The sequence below is a fragment of the Gopherus evgoodei genome, chromosome 1, assembly GCF_007399415.2.
Source record: "Gopherus evgoodei ecotype Sinaloan lineage chromosome 1, rGopEvg1_v1.p, whole genome shotgun sequence".
Taxonomy (NCBI): domain Eukaryota; kingdom Metazoa; phylum Chordata; order Testudines; family Testudinidae; genus Gopherus; species Gopherus evgoodei.
The window spans coordinates 105,801,269-105,819,146 of NC_044322.1; the positions used below are offsets into that span (position 1 = coordinate 105,801,269).

Genomic DNA, 17,878 nt, shown 5'->3' on the forward strand with positions numbered 1-17,878 from the left:
TAATCTATAAGGTGCCACAGGATTCTTTGCTGCTTTTACAGCAAAATGGAGTCTGCAGTCACATGGGCAAGTTCCTGCACACCCTGCTGAGTCACAAGGCATATCTGCCTCCTCTCAATGGGTCAATTGTGTGGCTGATGGTCCTTAATGAGCCATCAAGCAGGCTAGGCAGAGCTAACATCAACTTGTCTGGGATGTTTCCCAGAAACACAGCACAAATTTGAAACACAGACAGTAAAGAGCCAATACTCATAACTTCAACTACAAAATGATCCAGACATACAGACAGCATAATCATAACCAGCAACCCATAATCTGGTTTTAGACACCTTATATGACCCCCCTTACATAAGATTTGGTGCCACTACAGGACCTTGATTGCAAACCATGTTCTATATGGTCCTAGATTATATCAATAATGTCACAGTCCCTCAGCCTGCACTGCTTCCAGCTGCTTCCATTGGCCTGGAGCAGCAAAGCGCAGCCAGGGGGAGTGGGGAGGAGTGAGGGTGAGCGTGTTCGAGGGGAGGGGGTGGAACTGGATGGGGAAGGGACAGAGAGGGGGTGGGAAGAAGCAGGGCAGGGATGGGGCCTTGGAGGAAGGGGTGGAGTGGGGGGCGGGACCTGGGCAGATCCAGGGGAGAGCACCCCCAAGCACATTACAAACTCGGCTCCTATATTTTATTTTGTCACCAAAACAGGGCATTTTTGCTGCCAAAAGTTGCATGGCAGTGTGTACCCATCCACTGTTTTGTCAACAAAAACTGCCTTTTGTCAACAAAACTTTGTAGTGTAGCCAAGGTCTAAGTAACAATGTCAATTAGTATAAATCCATTATTTCAATTGACCCAGTATAAAAAGGTGATGAGCAAAATAAAAATAAAAGTGAGGAAGTTATTGTAACACTTTGGAAAAAGCCAGTGAAGTGCAAAGATATACCATCAGTATCTTCGAAGAGCCATTCTAAGGCTATGTCTACACTATGCAGCTTTTAGCCACTGGGCTGGGTTGCTACAGCTGTGTCACTAAAAGGCGCACAGCGTAGCCACTGTTTGTCAGCTTTCCTGAAGACAAAAAGCTTCCACCCACAACGGGTGGTGTTACCATTGTTGGCAGGAGAGTGGTCCTGATGGCAAAGAGCTGTTCACACTGGTGCTTGTCATAGCAAAACTTTTATCTTTTTTGGGGGGGAGGGAGGTTGTTTTTTTTGTTTTTTTACACCTCTGAAAGACTAAAGTTTAGTCGTTCAGTTGCCAGTGTAGACATAGGATAACTGTTTGACATGCTCAAAAATAGACTGCTGATAATAAGGACTTTTTTTTTGCTAGACTTCTGTACATTCTTCTAGGAAAGTTACCACTAGAACAGTGGCTCTCAACCTTCCCAGATTACTGTACTCCTTTCAGGAGTTTGATTTGTCTTGCGTATTTCAAATTAAAAACTATTTGCTTACAAAATCAGACATCAAAATATAAAAACGTCAGAGCCACACTATTACCGAAAAAATGCTGACTTTCTCATTTTTACCATATAATTATAAAATAAATTGATTGGAATAGAAATACTGTTCTTACATTTCAGTGTATAGTATATAGAGCAGTATAAAAAAGTCACTGTCTCTATGAAATTTTAGTTTGTACTGACTTCACAAGTGCTTTTTATGTAGCCTGTTGTCAAACTAGGCAAATCTCTAGATGAGTTAATGTGCCCCCTGGAAGACCTCTGCATATCCCTACTGTTACACTTACCCCTGGTTGAGCACCACTGCACTAGACTAGAGCATGAGAATGCTGCTTACAGCATGTGGATGGAGAAATGTCCCCGTAGTGGCATTTTTTTTCATAACTGTATATCTTTTAAGAAGTACCATCTCACTGGGCAACAACTGTGATGTTCCCAGTGTTTCCCTTTTGTTTGGCACTGTCAATTTGGCAGGGTATCAACCAGTTCTTTGTTGTGCTGAACAGCAACCAGATTGTTCAAATCTGAATAGGTATTTTTCTCCCCTTCCTTCAAGCAGTTGATGCAAAGGGGGGAAAAACAGACAAGGAAGTTTGAAAAGACTTGCATCTTTATAATTTCTACAATACATTTGGATAAATCTAAAGGGGAAAAGGGTGTGTGTGGATGTAGAAGTGTGTATGCTGTAAGCAGCGTTCTCATGTTTTAGTGGCATATTTCCTAGCAGAATGTACAGAAGTCTTGCAAAAAAGTCCATGACTATGTGGAGTCTATTTGCTCATCATTTGCTTTTTCCAAAGTGTTAAGTACATTCACTTTCTGTCTCTTGTTTTTATTGTGCAATGGTCGTGTCACCATATTGTATTGAGTCAATTGAAATAATAGCTTTATCCTAACTGCCCTTGTTACTCAGAGTGAAGTAAAAGAGGTTGGGGTAGAGGGGTGGAGACCTGAGGAAGTAAGTATGTCTGCACTGCTGCCAGGGCTATAAATCCATGGATGGTGGCAACTGTGTGAACACTAGTGTAGACAGGCTGTGCAGTTGAAAGGCCCATGCAGTCTAACCCTGTTCAGAGCAAGTATAGTGATTAAACTGCAATCAGCCTGTCTCCATTCAAGCTTCTACCATTGCTGCTTTTGCCCCTGTGGCAGGGAAGCCGAGTGTGTGTATACAATAGGGTCACCAGATAGCAAGTGTAAAAAATCACGACAGGGGCTGGAGGGCTATAGGTGCCTATACAAGAAAAAGCCCCCCAAATCGGGACTGTCCTTATCAAATCGGGACATCTGGTCACCCTAGTACAGAAGGCGTGTGTGTGCTAGACTGAGAGGAACACACAACAGTATGTGTGTGAGGGAGAGGGAGGGAGAACTAACAGCCAACCTGGGAACGTGACAGAGAAGTAACTGGGAGAATGCGGAGGGAGACGTGCGTGTTTGAGAGAGACACTGACAGAAAGCGAAAGTGTGGGTCAGAGATCGACACAAGCGGAGCCTCCAGCGCTCACACCTCCTTGTGCTGCGCGGCTGGGAGGGGAGAAAGCAAAGCAGCTGTTAGCTTTGACTGAGCAGCTGTAATTAGTGTGTGTGTCCCCCGCCCGCTCTGGTCTCCTCCCACCCCCTCTGGGTGCTGGGCAGAGTCCCAGGCAGGGGATCGCTCTGCTCTGAAGTGCCTGGACTAGGCTGGCCAAACCCGGGGCAATCGAGAGCGTCTCCCAGCCGGAGGCTGCGGGCTGGTGAGAGCCCCGGGGTCGGAGCGGTGAGTGTGCGGCGCGCGGGCGGGGAGAGGGACCGACCCAGCGGAGCTGCAGGCACACGCCGGGCGGCTTTGTTGCCCAGCTGAAGTTCAAGCGCTGGTTGCCTTGCAGAGCCGCGGGCTCCTGAAGCGCCTCTTGAGCAGCCGCGGGGCGGGGGGCTGCCAGGGGCCCCGGTTTCTCAGGGGCCGGGTTTGCCAGCGCCCGAGCCCGGGGAAGCGGCCGGTGCTGTGACACGCGTCGCGGTTTGTGTCCTGAGCGAGCCTTTAAGCGGAGGGTAAGAGCCCCCCCCCCCCCTTGCCACAACCCGCGCGGGGAGCGGGCCGGTCGGTGGGAGCTGGCTGCCCGGGGAGCCCGCCCGGAGAAGGGTGAAAGCGGCTAGTTGCTAAGGTTACTAGGGGAGCGATGGAGAGGGTCACACATGTAGCCCCTCGCAGAAGAGGCTGGCTCCGTTGTGTGGGGAGCGAGCCTCTGGTTTAGAGCAGTGTTCGGGGCGCGGGAACAATTTGCATAATGGGGGCTGCTGAGAGCCATTGAACCAAACTGTAAACTCTGTATGTGATGGAAACCACTTCAAAGCAGGGAGTGTGGCTGCACCCTCTGCACCTCTCCTTCCAGTACCTATGAAATTAATAGGCAGCAGGTTTAAAACAAAGGGAAGTATTTTTTCACACAATGCACCCTCAGACTGTAGAACTCTTTGCCAGAGGATGTTGTGAAGGCCAAGGCTATAACTGAGTTCAAAAAAGAACTAGATAAGTTCATGAAGGATGGGTCCATCAATGGCTATTAACCAGGATGGGCAGGTATGATGTCCCTAGCAACAGAAGATGGATCACTTGATCATTACCTGTTCTGTTCATTCCCTCTAGGGCACCTGGCGTTGGCCACTGTTGGAAGACGGGATACTGGGCTGGATGGACCTTTGGTCTGACCCAGTATGGCCATTCTTATGTTCTTACACTATGTTCTTGTGGATGTGTTTCTCAACCACCTGTCCATGGACTGGTACCGGTCACTGAAATCTCTCTGACACAGTTTAGGAAGGCAATAGCTGGTCTGTGGGATCAGAAAGGTTAAGAAAGACTGCTTTAGGCTATGTCTACAGTGGCACAGCTGTGCCACTATAGCTCTGCTGCTGTAAGGTACACAGTGTAGCCACTCTTTGCCAGCAGGAGAGAGCTTTCCTGATGGCAAAATCACCCCCATGTGAGGCGGTAGCTTTGTTGGCGGGGAAGTGTCTCCTGCTGACAAAACGCTGTCCATAGGATACTTTGTCATTAAAAGTTTTATCAGTCAGGGGTGTATTTTTTCACACACCTAACTGACAACAGTTTTAACGACAAAAGTGCAATGTAGACATAGCCTTAGAGGAAGAGTGGAGGTGAGAAAACGAGTCTAGGATCTGCCCCACATGCCCTTCCTCAAATAATCTGCTCTAGTTTAATGACATTGCACGGAGCATCCTCCTCCCCTTGGATAGAATAAACGGATAAGAGCACAACTTGAAGCTGGCCTGCCATCAAAACAGTGTAAATAAGTGACTGCATTACTCCCACACCAGCCTATCAGTTACAAAAGATGATTTTTGTTTTTCTGCCCAGCTCCCCTGTAGGAAAGGTGCAGTCCAGTGGTGTGAGCATGGCACTCAGAGCTAGGAGCTCGTCTGTTCCTGTCTCAGCTCTAACTCCAATTTTCAGCTAAAAGCCTGGGCAAGTTTTCACTGTGTGTCTCAGTTTCCCCCTGTTTAAAATAGGAGTGATACCAACCTCACCTGGCCATTGCTAATATTAATTATTTGGATAATGTACATAAGAATGGCCATAGTGAGTGAGACCAATGATCCATCTAGCCCAGTATCCTATCTTCTGACAATGTCTGATGCGCAGAACAGCACAATTTATGAATGATCCACCATCTGTTGTCCAGCCCCAACTTCTGACAGTCAAAGTTTAGGGACACCAGAGCATGGCTTGAGTCCTTGACTACCTTGGTTCATAACCATAGATGGATCTATCCTCCATGAACTTATCTAATTCTTTTTTGAGCCTAATTATACTTTTGGTCTTCACAACATCCTCTGGAAATGAGTTCCATAGCTTGACTATACGCTGTGTGAAAAAGTACTGTCATTTGTTCGTTTTAAACCTGCTGCCTATTCATTTTATTCAGTAACCCTTGGTTTGTGTGTTATGTGAAAGGGTAAATAACACTTCCCTATTCACTTTCTCCTCATCAATCATAATTCTGTAGACCTCTATCATAACCCTCCTCAGCCATCTCTTTTCTAAACTGAACAGTCCCAGGCTTTTTCATCTATCCTCATATGGAAGCTGTTCCATACCCCTAATTACTTTTGTTTCCCTTCTCTGTACCTTTTCCAATTCTAATATATCTTTTTTTGAGATGGGTTGATTAGACCTAAATGCAGTATTCAAGGTGTGAGTGTACCGTGTATTTACATAGTGGTATTATGATATTTTTTGTCTTATTATGTGTTAGCTTTTTTGACTACTGCTGCATGTTGAGTGGATGTTTTCAGAGGACTATCTGTGGTGACTCCAAGATCTTTTACTTGTAGTAACAGTGAATTTAGGCCCCTACATTTTGTTTGTGTAGTTGGGATTATGTTGTCCAATGTGCATTACTTTGCATTTGTAGATAATGAATTTCATCTGCCGTTTTATTGCCCAGAGACAAGGTGGGTGAGGTAATAGCTTTTATTGGACCAACTTGTTTTGATGAGAGAGACAAGCTTTTGGGCCACACAGAGCTTTTCTTCAGGTCAGAGCTCTATGGCTTGAAAGCTTGACTTTCTCATCAACAGAAGTTGGTCCAGTAAAAGATATTACCTACCCTCTTGTCTCTCTAATAGACTGACATGGCTACAACTAAACTGCATACAACATTTTGTTGCTCAGTCACCCAATTTTGTGTGATTCCTTTGTAATTCTTCACTGTCTATTTTGCACTTTATCATGAGTAATTTAGTGTCATCTACAAGTTTGTGTTTACCTCTTTCTAGCCCATTTATGAACATATTCAACAGCACTGGTACGAGGACAGATTTCTGAGGGGTCCTCTCTCCATTGTGAAAACAGACCATTCATTCCTACCCTTTGTTTCCTATCTTTTAACCAGTTACTGATCCATGAGAGGACCTTCCCTCTTATCCCATGACTGCTTACTGTGCTTAAGAGCCTTCGGTGAGGGACATTGTCAAAGGCTTTTTGAAAATCCAAGGACACTACATCCACTGGATCACCCTTGTCCACATGTTCGTTGACCTTCTTTACCTGTTTGTAAAGCACTTTGAACATGAGAAGTGCCAAGTATTATCTCCTCAGAGAATATAAATGATTTGGTTTAATTTGGAGATTTATCCCCACCCCCCATTTTTTATTCCTAGCTTGCTAAGGTGACCGGATTTCACTATCCTGAATATGGGACACCTGGTAAAATTACTTGTATTCAAGCGAGTTCAATGGCAATCAATCAGAACTATGCAGTACAAATGTTCAAATTAACATCAAGTTGACTGAGCCCGTTAAAAATAAATACTGTGTAGTTGGATTCTCTTTATTTACCTTCTTATCTTTAAGGCTTTAGCATTCACACAGGAAGAGGTGATGCACACACACTCCCATACATCTCTCTCACAGGGAGCAGTGACCGACTGACCCGACCCTCCCTGCCCGGTGCTATCAGCCCTCCCTTCCTGGCTGGGCCCCCGGGACAGATCCGCCTCTCCTGGTACCTGGTGCCGCATCTTCCCGAGGCAACACGTTGGGGAGCACACAGGGTCACATGCCCTCCTCCCCAGATTTCTGCCAGGGTTCACTGCTGCTGTGGCCAGCAGCAGCTTTCAGCACTGGAAGGGACGGGAGCTGCTTCTAGCCAGAGGAGAGGAGGAGCATGGGAAGGGATGACCTGGCCCATGTCTTTGCAGAGCTCGTCTTCCGCCCCACCCCGTGTCCCTTCCTGCCCGCAAAATGTCGAGAGGCACCTAACAACTCCAGGCTGCTGCTGGCCACCGACATAACCCAGCCGCCTCCTGTCCCCCGGCTACAGTATGGGCAGGAAGGGGTTAAGCCCTAAGGGTGCATTGTGCACCAGGGAACCTGACTGCAGGGGCTTCAGTGAACCCAGCCAGAGAGGTGGCTCAACACAGGAGGGGGCTGTCAATAACCTAGTCCCAGATTTGGACCTTAGCGTCCAAAATATGGGGGTTAGCATGAAAACGTCCAAGCTTAGTTACCAGCTTGGACCTGGTACTGCTGCCACCACCCAAAAAATTAGAGTGTTTTGGGGCACTCTGGTCCCCCCAAAAACCGTCCCTGGGGACCCCAAGACCCAATTCCCTTGAGTCTCATAACAAAGGGAAATAACTCTTTTCCCTTCCCCCCTCCAGGTGCTCCTGGAGAGATACACAGAAGCAACCTCCGTGAATTTAAACAGAGGGAGTCCACCCTCTCTATTTCCAGTCCTGGAAACAAAAGCACTTCCCTCTTCACCCAGAGGGAATGCAAAGTCAGGCTAGTAAATCTAACACACACAGATTTCCCCCTGATTTCTTCCTCCCACCAATTCCCTGGTGAGCTGCAGACTCAATTTCCTGAAGTTCCCCACTAAAGAAAAACTCCAACAGGTCTTAAAAAGAAAGCTTTATATAAAAAGAAAGAAAAATACATAAAAAACGGTCTCTCTGTATTAAGGTGACACATACAGGGTCATTTGCTTAAAAGAATATTGAATAAACAGCCTTATTAAAAAAGAATACAATTCAAAGCACTTCAGCATTTATAGACATGTAAATACAAAACAAAACCCCAACTTTGTACTCACAACTTGGAAACATAAGATTAGAAAGCAGGAAATAGAAAAATCCTCCTCATAGCTGAGAGAGATTCAGGCAGACGACCCAGAACAAAAGACTCACACACAAAACCCTCCACCCAGAGTTGAAAAAATCCTGTTTCCTGGTTGGTCCTCTGGTCAGGTGCTTCAGGTGAAAGAGACATTAACCCTTAGCTATCTGTTTATGACACGGCCCCCAAATTGCAGACAGTGGGGAAGCTCACTGGCAGCGATTTCCTCCTAGAACTTTAAAATAAACAGATTAATATAACACATGCACCATTACATATACCACTAAGTATATAACTAACAGACTTCTACAGTTTAAGAACACTTTTTAACTACTAGATTTTGGGAAACTCTTATGGGAGAGTGCATCAGCTACTTTGTTAGAAGCTCCTGAGATGTGCTGAATTTCAAAATTAAAATCTTGGCGAGCTAAACTCCAACGAAGAAGTTTCTTGTTGTTCCCCTTGGCAGTATGAAGCCACTTTAGTGCAGCATGGTCAGTTTGTAGCTGGAACCGCCATCCCCACACATATGGGGGTAGCTTTTCCAGGGCGTACACAATGGCATAGCATTTCTTTTCACTGACTGACCAGTGACTTTCCCTCTCAGACAGTTTCTTGCTGAGAAACACGACAGGATGGAAGTTGTGATCCGTTGCTTCCTGCATGAGAACTGCTCCTATACCATGCTCAGATGCATCTGTGGTTACTAGGAATGGCTTGTCAAAGTCCGGGGCCCTGAGTACAGGGTCAGACATGAGCGTTGCCTTAAGCTGGGTAAAGGCCTTTTGACACTCATTAGTCCACTTAACTGCATTTGGTTGGGTCTTTTTGGTTAGGTCGGTTAGTGGTGCAGCGATTTGGCTGTAGTGTGGTACAAATCGCCTGTAGTACCCGGCCAAGCCTAAGAAGGATTGGACCTGTTTCTTTGACCTTGGGACTGTCTAACCTTAGTCCCAGATTTGGACCTTAGCGTCCAAAATATGGGGGTTAGCATGAAAACCTCCAAGCTTAGTTACCAGCTTGGACCTGGTACTTGCTGCCACCACCCAAAAAATTAGAGTGTTTTGGGGCACTCTGGTTCCCCTGAAAAACCTTCCCTGGGGACCCCAAGACCCAAATCCCTTGAGTCTCACAACAAAGGGAAATAATCCTTTTTCCCTTCCCCACTCCAGGTGCTCCTGGAGAGATACACAGAAGCAACCTCCGTGAATCTAAGCAGAAGGAGTCCACCCTCTGTAATTCCAATCCTGGAAACAAAAGCACTTTCCTCTTCACCCAGAGGGAATGCAAAATCAGACTTCCCCCTGACTTCTTCCTCCCACCAATTCCCTGGTGAGCTGTAGACCCAATTCCCTGAAGTTCCCCACTAAAGAAAACTCCAACAGGTCTTAAAAGAAAGCTTTATATAAAAAGAAAGAAAATACATACAAATGGTCTCTCTGTATTAAGGTGACAAATACAGGGTCAATTGCTTAAAAGAAATATGAATAAACAGCCTTATTCAGAAAGAATACAATTCAAAGCACTCCAGCAACTATAGACATGGAAATACATGATCTCTGTACTCACAACTTGGAAACAGAAGATTAGAAAACAGAAATCACTTCTCAAAGCTGAGAGAAAAGCAGGCAGACAGACAAAGACTCTGACACAAACTTCCCTCCACCCAGAGTTGAAAAAAAATCCTGTTTCCTGATTGGTCCTCTGGTCAGGTGCTTCAGGTGAAAGAGACATTAACCCTTAGCTATCTGTTTATGACAGGGACAGGCCACTTTTGGATAGCATCCACCTTGGCCTGTAGGGGGTTTATGGTTCCTCGACCCACCTGATGCCCTAGGTAAGTCACTCTGTTTTGGCCTATTTGACAATTTTTGGCCTTAACAGTTAGTCCGGCCTGCCTGATGCGCTCAAAGACCTTTTCCAGGTGTAGTAGGTGTTCGGGCCAGGAGTCTGAAAAAATGGCCACATCATCTAGGTAGGCAACTGCAAATTCTCCCAGTCCAGCTAGTAGACCATCTACCAGCCTTTGAAAGGTGGCAGGTGCATTTCGAAGGCCGAAAGGAAGGACATTGAATTCATACACCCCCGCATGGGTGACGAATGCTGACCTCTCCTTGGCAGGTTCATTTAGCGGTACTTGCCAGTACCCCTTGGTTAAGTTTATTGTAGAGATGAACTGGGCACGTCCCAACTTCTCCAATAGCTCATTGGTGCGTGGCATTGGATAGTTGTCCGGACGAGTTACCACATTTAGCTTATGGTAGTCCACGCAAAAGCGTATTTCCCCATCTGGTTTGGGTACCAGAACCACTGGAGATGCCCACGCACTGGCAGATGAGCGGATTATACCCATTTGTAGCATGTTCTGGATTTCCTGTTTTATAGCAGCTTGGGCATGAGGAGACACCCGGTAGGGTGGGGTTCTAATGGGGTGAGCATTACCTGTGCCAATGGAGTGGTATGCCCGTTCAGTCCGTCCTGGGGTGGCTGAGAACAATGGGGAGAAGCTAGTGCACAGCTCCTTGATTTGTCGCCGCTGCAGACATTCCAGGGTGGTTGAGAGGTTCACCTCTTCCACGCCACCGTCTTTTTTTTCGTCGTAGTAGACACCGTCAGGCCTCTCAGCATCATCTCCCTGGACTGTAAACTGACAAACCTGTAAGTCTCTGGAATAGAAAGGCTTGAGAGAATTAACATGGTACACTCTGGGCTTTAGTGAGGAATTGGGAAATGCTATGAGGTAGTTCACAGTTTCCAGGCGCTCTTGGACTGTGAATGGCCCTTCCCATGATGCTTCCATTTTATGGGCCTGTTGCACCTTCAAGACCATAACCTGGTCTTCTACCTTGAAGGAACGTTTTCTGGCATGTCTGTCATACCAGGCCTTTTGCTCTTCCTGAGCATCCTTTAGGTTTTCTCTGGCAAGGGCTAAAGAGTGTCGGAGGGTGCTTCGTAGGTTGCTTACAAAGTCCAGAATGTTAATACCTGGAGAAGGCGTAAACTCCTCCCATTGCTGTTTCACCAACTGTAATGGCCCCTTAACCTCGTGACCATACACAAGTTCAAACGGTGAAAACCCTAAACTGGGATGTGGTACAGCCCTGTAGGCAAACAGCAACTGCTGCAACACTAGGTCCCAATTATTGGAGTATTCGTTGATGAATTTACGTATCATGGCCCCCAAAGTTCCATTAAACCTTTCCACCAGGCCATTGGTTTGATGGTGGTATGGGGTGGCAACCAAGTGATTCACCCCATGAGTTTCCCACAGTTTTTCCATAGTCCCTGCAAGGAAATTAGATCCTGAATCTGTAAGGATGTCAGAAGGCCAACCTATCCTGGCAAAGATATCTGTTAGGGCCAGGCACACAGTGTTAGCCCTGGTGTTGCCTAGAGCTACTGCTTCCGGCCATCGGGTAGCAAAGTCCACTAAAGTCAGTACGTACTGCTTTCCTCTGGGTGTTTTTTTTTGGGAAAGGACCCAGAATATCCACAGCTACTCGCTGAAATGGGACCTTAATTATGGGGAGTGGCTGAAGAGGGGCCTTGACCTGGTCTTGAGGCTTTCCCACTCTTTGGCATACCTCACAAGACCGGACATACTTGGCAACGTCCTTGCCCATCCCCTCCCAGTGGAAGGACTTCCCCAACCGGTCCTTGGTTCTGTTCACCCCAGCATGGCCACTGGGATGATCATGGGCTAAGCTTAAGAGCTTCCCCCGGTACTTAGTAGGAACCACCAACTGTTTTTGCGGCTGCCATTCTTCCCGGTGTCCACCAGAAAGAATCTCCTTGTATAAAAGTCCTTGGTTTATAACAAACCGGGATTGATTAGAAGAGCTGAGAGGCAGTGGGGTGCTCCGTGCCACCGCCCACGCTTTCTGAAGGCTGTCATCTGCTTCCTGCTCAGTCTGGAACTGTTCCCTTGAGGCTGGGGTCACCAGTTCTTCCTCAGACTGTGGACTTGGGCTTGGTCCCTCTGGAAGCGATGTAGGTGATGAGGTTGTTTCCGTTGCTGGTGAACCACTCTCCGCTGGTGCACCTGAGGGTATTCCAGGCTCGGGCTGAGCCTTTTGGGTATGGCTCATAGACTCATAGACTCATAGACTCATAGGTCAGAAGGGACCAATATGATCATCTAGTCTGACCTCCTGCACAAAGCAGGCCACAGAACACCACCCATCCAATTTTATAACAACCCCTAACCCAGGACTGAGTTATTGAAATCCTCAAAATTGGTTTGAAGACCTCAAGCTGCAGAGAATCCACCAGCAAGCAACCCATGGCCCACGCTGCAGGGGAAGGCGAAAAACCTCCAGGGCCCCTGCCAATCCGCCCTGGAGGAAAATTCCTTCCCGACCCCAAATATGGCGATCAGCTAAACCCTGAGCATGTGGGCAAGACTCACCAGCCAGCACCCAAGAAGGAATTCTCTGCAGTAACTCAGTTCCCATCCCATCCAACATCTCCCCGCAGACCATTGAGCAAACCTATCTGGTGGTAATCCAAGATCAATTGCCCAAATTAACGATCCTATCATAACATCCCCTCCATATACTTATCAAGCTTTGTCTTAAAGCCAGAAAAGTCTTTTGCCCCCACTACTTCCCTCGGAAGGCTGTTCCAGAACTTCACTCCCCTAATGGTTAGAAACCTTCATCTAATTTCAAGTCTAAACTTCCTAATATCCAATTTATACCCATTCATCCTCGTGCCTACATTAGTACTAAACTTAAATAATTCCTCTTCCTCCCTAACGTTAACCCCCCTGATATATTTATGTAGAGCAAGCATATCCCCCCGCAGCCTTCTTTTGGCCAGGCTAAACAAGCCAAGGTCTTTGAGTCTCCTTTCATAAGGCAGTTTTTCCATTCCTCGGATCATCCTTGTAGCCCGTCTCTGAACCTGTTCCAGTTTGAATTCATCCTTCTTGAACATGGGACACCAGAACTGCACACAGTATTCCAGATGGGGTCTCACCAATGCCTTATATAACGGTACTAACACCTCCTTATCCTTGCAGGAAATACCCCGCCTGATGCATCCCAAAATCGCATTTGCTTTTTTAACAGCCATATCAAATTGGCAACTCATAGTCATCCTGCTATCAACCAGTACCCCAAGGTCCTTCTCCTCCTCCGTCGCTTCCAACTGATGCGCCCCCAACGTATAGCCAAAATTCTTATTATTAATTCCTAAGTGCATGACCTTGCACTTTTCACTATTGTATTTCATCCTGTTTCTATTACTCCAGTTTACAAGGTGGTTCAGATCTTCCTGAATAGTATCCCTGTCCTTCTCCGTGTTAACAATACCCCCCAGCTTTGTGTCATCCGCAAACTTTATTAGCACATTCCCGCTCTTTGTGCCAAGGTCAGTAATAAAAAGGTTAAATAAGATCGGTCCCAAAACCGATCCTTGAGGGACTCCACTAGTGACCTCCTTCCAGCCTGACAGTTCACCTTTCAATACGACCCGCTGGAGTCTCCCCTTTAACCAGTTCCTTATCCACCTTACAACTTTCATATTCATCCCCATCTTTTCCAATTTAACTAACAGTTCCCCATGCGGAACCATGTCGAACGCCTTACTGAAATCTAGGTAAATTATATCTACCGCATTTCCTTTATCTAAGTAATCCGTCACCTTCTCAAAGAAGGAGATCAGATTGGTTTGACACGATCTACCTTTAGTAAATCCGTGTTGCAATTCGTCCCAATTACCATTGACCTCTATGTCCTTAACTACTTTCTCCCTTAAAATTTTTTCCAAGACCTTACATACTACAGACGTCAAGCTAACAGGCCTATAATTACCCGGATCACTTTTATTCCCTTTCTTAAAAATAGGAACTACATTAGCAATCCTCCAGTCATACGGCACAACCCCCGAGTTTACCGATTGCTTAAAAATTCTCGCTAACGGGCTCGCAATTTCACACACCAGTTCCTTTAATATCCTCGGATGGAGATTGTCCGGGCCCTCCGACTTCGTCCCATTGAGCTGTTCAAGTACGGCCTCTACCTCAGTTGCGGTAATATCCACTTCCATATCCACATTCCCGTTTATCATCCCTCCATCATCGCTAGATTCCTCACTAGTCTTATTAAAAACTGAGGCAAAGTACTTGTTTAGATGTTGGGCCATGCCTAGGTTATCCTTAACCTCCATTCCATCCTCAGTGTATAGCGGCCCCACTTCTTCTTTCTTTGTTTTCTTCTTATTTATGTGGCTGTAGAACCTTTTACTATTGGTTTTGATTCCCTTTGCAAGGTCCAGTTCAATGCGGCTTTTAGCCTTCCTCACTTTATCCCTAATGTTCTGACCTCACCAAGGTAGCTTTCCTTACTGATCCTGCCTTTCTTCCACTCCCTGTAAGCTTTCTGCTTTTGTCTAATCCCCTCTCTGAGTTGCTTGCTCATCCAGTTTGGCCTACAACTCCTGCCCAGGTTTTTTTTCCCCTTTCTTGGGATGCAGGCTTCTGACAGTTTCCGCAGCTGCGACTTAAAGTAATTCCAGGCCTCTTCTGCATTTAAATCCACTAATTCCTCCGTCCAATCCACTTCCCTAACTAATTTCCTTAACTCTTTAAAATTAGCCCTCGAGAAGTCGAAAACCCTAATCCCAGATCTACATTTGTTTATCCTTCCATCTAGTTTGAACTGAATCAGCTCATGATCACTCGAACCAAGGTTGTCCCCTACCACCATTTCTTCTACGAGGTCCTCACTGCTCACCAACACCAAATCTAAAATGGCATCCCCTCTCGTAGGTACTTCAACTACTTGATGAAGAAATCCATCCGCTATCACATCCAGGAAAATCTGACCCCTATTATTCTCGCAAGCACTCGTCCTCCAGTCTATATCCGGGAAGTTGAAGTCCCCCATAATCACACATTTCCCCTTAGTGTTTACTTCATTAAAGACATTAAAGAGGTCTCTATCCATATCCCAATCAGATCCCGGTGGTCTATAGCACACCCCCAGCACTATCTCAGGGGAAGCTCTAGTTGCTTTTTTACCCAGTGTGATTTTTGCCCAGACAGACTCTGTCTTATCCATTCCATCGCTTCTTATTTCGCTACAGTTAATTTCATCATTGATGTACAAGGCTACTCCACCACCTTTGCCTTTCTTCCTGTCTTTTCTAAACAGCACATAGCCTTCAATACCCGTGCTCCAGTCATGAGTACTATTCCACCAGGTTTCGGTTATCCCTATAATATCCGGTTTCACTTCCTGCACCAGTAACTCCAGTTCCTCCATCTTGTTGCCTAGGCTCCTCGCATTAGTGTACAGACCTTTTAATTTTCGGCGTTTGGCGTCAGTGACATTCTTTCCTCCGTCGTGCAGAGACCTTCTACCACCAGCATCACCCGTTACTCTGGTTTCTACTCCACTATTCCTCCTTGGATCAATTCTTGAGACCGCAAGGGTATCCCCTCTCACTTTGTTTACTTTCCTCTCCAGGTTATATTCCGGCGTGGAGATCTCCTGAACATCTCCCAACCATCTCCCCCAACTTTCTAGTTTAAAGCTCTCTTGATGAGGTCAGCGAGCCTCCATCCTAGAATTCTATTTCCCTCCTTGCTTAGATGAAGTCCATCCTGAGCGAACAGTCGTCTATCCGTAAACGCTTCCCAGTGACCGTACATCCCAAAGCCCTCCTTATAACACCACTCCCTGAGCCATCTGTTGATCGCCATAATCTTGTCACTCCTTCGTTGCCCCGCTCTAGGAACTGGCAGAATCCCACTGAAGATCACCTGAGCCTCGATTTTTTTGAGCGTCTTCCCCAGTCTGGCATAGTCCTCCTTGATACAGTCCAGCGAGTAACTAGCCGTATCATTCGTTCCCACATGAAGGATAATCAACGGATTCTTTCCCGCTCCCGCTAAGATCGTATTCAGCCTCAGGTCCACATCCTGTATCTTAGCCCCTGGCAGACAGCACACCCTTCTGTTCTCCCGATCAGGTGTAGTTACAGCCCTGTCTACTCTTCTCAGTAAAGAGTCTCCAATCACGTAGACTTGCCTTTTCCTGGTGACAGTGCGATTCTGCGGTCTATCCCCCACAGCAGATGGCCGCAATTCCTCTCGATTTGTAATCACCCTTACAATCCTCCTAGGGCTCGTAATTGGTGTCGCCTCCATTCACTCCTCCCCTCCTTCTGCAGGACTAGCTGCTCGCCTCTTCTTCCTCGCCCTTTCTCCTTCAGCAGCCTGCTGTGCTCCATCTTCATTTCCCAACTCAGCAAACCTGTTCCTGAGTTCTATTTCTCCATCGCTGGCCCGTCTTTTCCTCTGCCTGGTTCTCCTAGTCACATACTTCCACCGTTCACTTTCCTCACCCAGCAGCCCCTCCTCAGAGTCCTTTGGTCCTGCTTCTATCCGCTCGTCTGAGCTTGTCCCCTGTGCCTCATCATGTCTGTGTTCCATCATCTGCTCAAATCCCCTTCTAAACTCAGCCAGAGTTTCCACTTGCATCTCCAGTCCCTTTACCTTTTCCTCCAGCAGCTCTATCAGGCGGCACTTCATGCAGACAAAACTCCTTTCAGGTGCCCCCTCTAGGACCATGTACATGCCGCAGCTACCGCATCCGGTCATCCTCAGTGTGTCTGCACCTGCTACCTCCGCCTCCATCGTACCGTTCCAACTCTGTGCCTGGCAATCCACGCCTCACACCGCACCGCAGGCCACCAACAAGCGCTGGGCTGCTGGCAGACCCCTGCCTCTTCCCTAGTCTGCCTTCCTGATTTCTCTGCCTTGGTCTCCCCTGCAACCTCCCCCTGGAAACTCCCACTGAAACTCCCCTGTTAGCCGCTCTGTTCGTCTCCTCCTGTGTGGCTGTCTGTTGCTTCTGCCAGTTCTGGCTCGCTGGTGCCCTCTGGCGTTGAGTTTGAAGATGTGGTTGCACTTGCTAGTGCTGGTTGCTGTTCCAGTTCTGGGCCTGGGACTGGAGGTGCTGTGGCTGTTTCAGTGGCTGGCATGGAATCCGGGTCCACTACCTCTGTCTGGTAACACAGACGGGGCCCTTGTGGACGGTTCAGGAACAGGAATGGGTCTGGAAGCTTGCCTGGTTTGGCTACGTGTAACCATTTCCACTCGCTTGGCCCGCTTCACCTGGTTGGCCAAGTCTTCCCCCAGTAGCATGGGGATAGGATAATTGTCATAGACTGCAAAAGTCCACATTCCTGACCAGCCTTTGTACTGGACAGGCAGTTGAGCTGTAGGCAAGTCTACAGCTTGTGACATGAAGGGGTAAATTGTCACTTGGGCCTTCGGGTTGATGAATTTGGGGTCTACGAAGGATTGGTGGATAGCTGACACTTGTGCTCCCGTGTGTCTCCACGCAGTAACCTTCTTTCCGCCCACTCTCAAATTTTCCCTTCCCTCCAAGGGTATTTGAGAGGCATCCGGGCCTGGGGATCTTTTGGGTGATGGTGATGTAATGAATTGCACTCGGATGGCATTCTTTGGACAGTTGGCCTTGATATGTCCCAGTTCATTACACTTAAAGCATCTGCCATCTGATGGGTCACTGTGCCGAGGTGAGTTACTGGAGACTGGTGAGGTGGAAGAATAGGGCGTTTGTGGCTTTACTTGGGTGGTATGTGGGGTCTTTGGCTGTCCTCGGTTGTAGGGTTTATGGTCTGCGTGCCCCCTGGGGAATTCGTTCCCCTTGACCGTAGCTTTCTTGCTTTTTGCCACTTTTATTCATCTGGCTCCAGTCTCCCCCACCTCAGTGAGATTTTTGGGTTTTCCATTTTGTATGTACCGTGTTATGTTCTGAG

General features: G+C 47.1%; 1 protein-coding gene across 1 annotated transcript in view; it reads left to right on the plus strand.

The window, feature by feature from the left end:
* The first annotated feature begins 2,984 nt into the window (after window positions 1-2,984).
* The window catches only part of MYO16 (myosin XVI), a 623,763-nt gene continuing 608,869 nt past the window's right edge, over window positions 2,985-17,878 (plus strand). The window contains exon 1 of the mRNA XM_030568459.1: window positions 2,985-3,220. The gene's annotated coding sequence lies outside the window, so the exon portion shown is untranslated. The remainder of the gene's footprint in view (window positions 3,221-17,878) is intronic.